We start from the raw sequence: 4,634 nt of genomic DNA on the forward strand, positions 1-4,634 counted from the left end.
TTCATCTTTCTGATTAGCAAGGATAAACACATGAGCCACTAGTGTGGCTTCTAGTTTTTCCTCTATAGCTATCTAATGCACATACTTAGATAGTAATTTAAAACTTAGAGTATAGAAGAAAGTTGTACAGTGATGATATTGTCCTGTCAGAAATTTAAGCTAGTAAATTTCTTCTTAAAACCATTAACAAAAATGCCATGATATAATATAAGGGAACTCACTATTGAACATATGAGTTTTAAGAGCTTTCTAATAGATCCATTATTTGTTACCAAACATCTGTCTAATGCAGTAGTAAAATAGAAGTCCTTTGTAGGAATACTTAATTACCTTGTTTTTAAAGACACTTGTTTTCATCTAAAAAAGTAGGCCTCTCTATTGTCTTCATGTGATTTTGATGATTGAAGGTGCTTAATGAGAAGTCAAAGTTTATTACTAACTCTTTGCTATTAATTACCTCTCACCTTTTCTTCTTGGAACATATAATGATAAAAGCAATAGTTCAGAATCAGCAAGCAATAGTTCAAATTCACACTTCCAGTGCAAGTGGATCACCAGTAATTAATCCTTGATACCATTTTCCACAAAGTTTTGTCCCAGATACAATTGACCTGCCTTCTCTAGCTGCTTTCCTAGCCTGGACCTATTCCTTCACTTTACAGGAAAAGTGTGATTTAACTGATTTCAGTCAGATCTGTTACTAGAATTTTCAGAGATTTAGATTCTTGTCTGTAATTTGGTCAAAGCTATGTCTCTATATGTAGGCTATTAAAAATGTATGTTCTAATTTCAATAAATACATAAATTCTATTTCCATCTCTTATAAAAAATAAAACTGTTTGCTCTATAAATTGATCAGAGGCATGGATTTTGTGGCTAGCTAGGTCATTGCACATCTGTCTCTCTTTTTCTCTCTCCCTTTCATGGTTCTCATAGATAATATGACTGCTCCATAATTATTCTAATTTATTTTGCTTTTATATTTTTGGCTGCATCATTTCACTTTCTGCTCTGCCATTTCCCAAATCATTTACATAGAAGGCATTATTTCATATTTTCTCATTCCTAGAATAAGCTGCACATGAGGACACCACTGGTCCTCATTTTCAGTATATACCTTTGAATATGGAGGAAAACCTTTCCTCTGCTCTCTATCAATTCCCTACTCTCCCGTTAGTATAATTTCGAAGAGTAAAAATGGAAAAAGTGAAAAAAAATCATGGTGAAATAACAGATGTAGAAATTTCACTGGATTTTTCTGACCAGTTCAACCAACGTGAACTATTGGGGAATACATGTGTACCTCATTCCCACTGGTACTCAATGTCTCTGGTTAGGCAATTCTGATGTAGACAAGGAAAAAAATGAAAAAGTGAGGAATGGTAACATTTGCAAAAAAAAATGGAGAAGTATTCAAGCAAATTTTTGTTGGGCTGCTGAAAATAATTGGCTTACTACAGTACAGAGACTACTTTCCAAAAAGAACACTCATGTGAATACTACGGATGATGATGAGTATACCTCTCTTCATCAGGAAGCCTACAGTGGACACTTTGACATTGTCCATGAATTGGTGGCTCAAGGCAGATATTCACGCAATAACTGTGAATGGCTGGGCACCCCTGCACAGTGCTTATATGTGGAATAATACCAGAGTGGCTTCTTTCTTAGTTCATCATGATGCAGATACCACTGCCCAAACTAAAGTCCTCTTGACCCCCTTGCATCTTGCTGGTTGAAATTGAAATAGCAAAGATATGCTGGATCTCCTTCTATTGAAGCATTATATGAAACCAGGTATGAAGAACTTGGAAGAAGCTGCATTTGATATTGCCAAAAGGATAAATATGTATCACTACCTCTTTGAAGTTGTGGAAGGCTGTAAAAATTGTTCTCCTAAGTAATAATGGTTTGGTTAAGTTTCTGAAATTTTAAAAATGCCAATCCATCTTTGTGTCCTTACAAAATATTTTCACAATACAAAGCAACGGCAATATCTTACTTTAAAAATTCATGGATTCCATCGTATTTTTCAAGTGAATTGCCTGACGTTGATGTCAAAACATATTCAAGATTTGTTTGTATACATCTATAATGATTTCTGCCGAGTTTGTGATTTTTTAAATCAGAAATCATTTTAACTTATCTGTTGAAATGAGTAGTACAGAAACTAAAGATATTTCTGGTGCTTGTCTGAAAAAAGTATATTTTAAAATAATCTGTATTTTGTTTGTACAATGTCCAAAATGTATTTCATTTGTTCCTGGATATAATACTTTGAATTCTACATTGTTTTATGATATATCGGTTCATTATTAAATGTGTTATTTCAGATAGCATTCCCTATAGAAACAGATTAAGATGCCTTTTTATCCTAGGCCTATATAGTATTTTATTTCTTTGGGATAAAATGACAATGATATCTAATTTGAAAAGTTTTGTTAAGATTATGCTATGTAAAGGCCTTTCTAAGTTGAGGATTTAGTACACTGATGTCAAACTAACTTTCAGATCAATGAATTATTTATTGTTACATTTGCATTTGTGTAATCAATTTTTTAATAACTGTTTTTAATTTCTTGCATCTGAAGAATGAAAAATATGGAATACTTCACACATTTTCATATCATGCTTGTGCAAGTGCCATGTTAATCTCTATATTGTAATTTGGGTAAACGGGCTGCTGAAGCATGTAGTATCCTGTAAATTTAAGTAGTTAATGATGCAGTCTTTATACAGGCATATATCCTTGAGTAACTCTTTGTAACTAGGAAACCTTATTGTTCCTAAAAATGCTATTGATCTTACTTCTCTAAAATTCTGTGTATATTGGAAAAAAAACATATTGTTTGGTCGATTGCTCACATTTGCAATTTTTTTGTCAATGATTATTTTAAATATTTTTCATTTTAAATTTGATCATACTTTGAAGCCTTTATAGTTAGGTCCAAAGGTGATCCTTTTCAAGTACTTCTTTATCAACTGAGTTAGCTTTGTGGATCTAATGGATTCAAATTAAGCCTTGCTTAAGAGCTACTTGTAAACTTCTGCAGCTTAAAAGTTCCTAAATGAGGTCTTACTGGCACAAATGTCTACCTGACCCTTTACTATTCTTCCATGTAGCAACAGTCCAATCAGAATATCTTACCCTGACAGCCTAGATTTTCTTATTGGAACAAAACTAATCTTAGTTAAAAGAGATCATAGAGAGATAAACAGTTAAGATAGAATCTTTTAGACTAGAAGGTATTTTATAAAAAAATAATTGTTTTTATACCTAACATTTCAAAAGTGGCTAAAGCCAAAAAGGTGAAAAAATTTTCACATGCATGATTACTACTAATGTCCTGGCTAGTCTACCATCCAACCAAGAAGGAATTTACACTACTGCCTTTCATTCACCAAATATTTTCATAGTTACAAGAGAAGTCTATATGTTTCTCCTCCATATTAGGCCTTAAATTGGTAATGTTTTAATCACAGTGTTTGCTCTTGCCTCTAGGCTGTAAATCTACAAATGGTAAAGCTTTAGGTCCAACTCTACCAAACACTGAGGTAGAAATAATGGAATAATACATTAAAACACAGTTGCCTTTGATACCCTAACCATAACAAAACATTGCAAAACATGTGCCTTTTTCTTATATTATATATAGTTATAGATTTTGTATTTATACATGCTGATATTTTATTTCACACATTGAAACTTACTAGAATTAATTGATAATTTGAAAAATAAATAGGTATATAGTACAATAAATAGATTGGAATATAAATAATTAGGTTTAGAATATACATATTAGAATATGAAAAGTATCAATGCAATGTCTTCTGTATAAACTTGTGATACATTCTAAGTGTTCTTGGTCTTCAGAATTCACATTGTAAAAAAAAATGTTATTTTCCTCTAATCTGTAAAGGAATTTACTCTGCTGCTCTGTTATTATTTTAACTCACTGGTTCCAAAATGTTTTTCTCCATATTTCTGAAGCATTCCTACTGATTTTATGCAAATTTTGCTGATACGATGTCTAAAAGTATTATTCTTCTGCAAGACACACATATCCTAGGATCCCAGGTCTCAGTTATTCGCATCATCAAGTAACAAGGGCAAGACTTCTCATCGAGGCCCATGCAACATGCCAACAGAAAGTAATTGAAAATCCATCTCAATTCCTGACGACACTGGAATTAGCAGTAAGCAATTGTGAAATGCAAGGCAATTTAAAATGAAATATGAGATCACAAAATCTGAAAGAAAGTACAGTAATTCAAACTTTCAATTTACAAATGACCAGCCCATATGAGTGAACAAGATCACAAATGTCACAAATTATTTTTAATACCCCTCTCCTAATAATTACTTAAAAATTTCAGTCCAACTTAAGTAGGCCAAAAAAATAGTTCCTAGAATGATAGATTCATAATTGGTCTACCAAGGTTAGGAAAATTTGACTTACAGGTCAAATATAATTCACAAAAACATTAATTGAGAAGATCGTTAATGCTTCAAAATACTGGTACTTCAGTAAAACTTCGTTCTGTAGTATATAAATGTTATCATTCACAAACAAATGATAACCTATTTTTAATCTCCTGAAAACAGATTCCTATTCAAATAATCTTTTAAAATC

The 4,634-nt window shown here is 31.9% G+C and overlaps 1 pseudogene; it reads right to left on the bottom strand.

The window, feature by feature from the left end:
* Window positions 1-2,595: 2,595 nt before the first annotated feature.
* On the bottom strand, window positions 2,596-2,692 carry LOC122122053 (annotated as a pseudogene).
* Between the last annotated feature and the right edge of the window lie 1,942 nt (window positions 2,693-4,634).

This window comes from Dipodomys spectabilis, unplaced genomic scaffold (assembly GCF_019054845.1).
Source record: "Dipodomys spectabilis isolate Male_0828 unplaced genomic scaffold, ASM1905484v1 ptg000203l, whole genome shotgun sequence".
NCBI lineage: Eukaryota > Metazoa > Chordata > Mammalia > Rodentia > Heteromyidae > Dipodomys > Dipodomys spectabilis.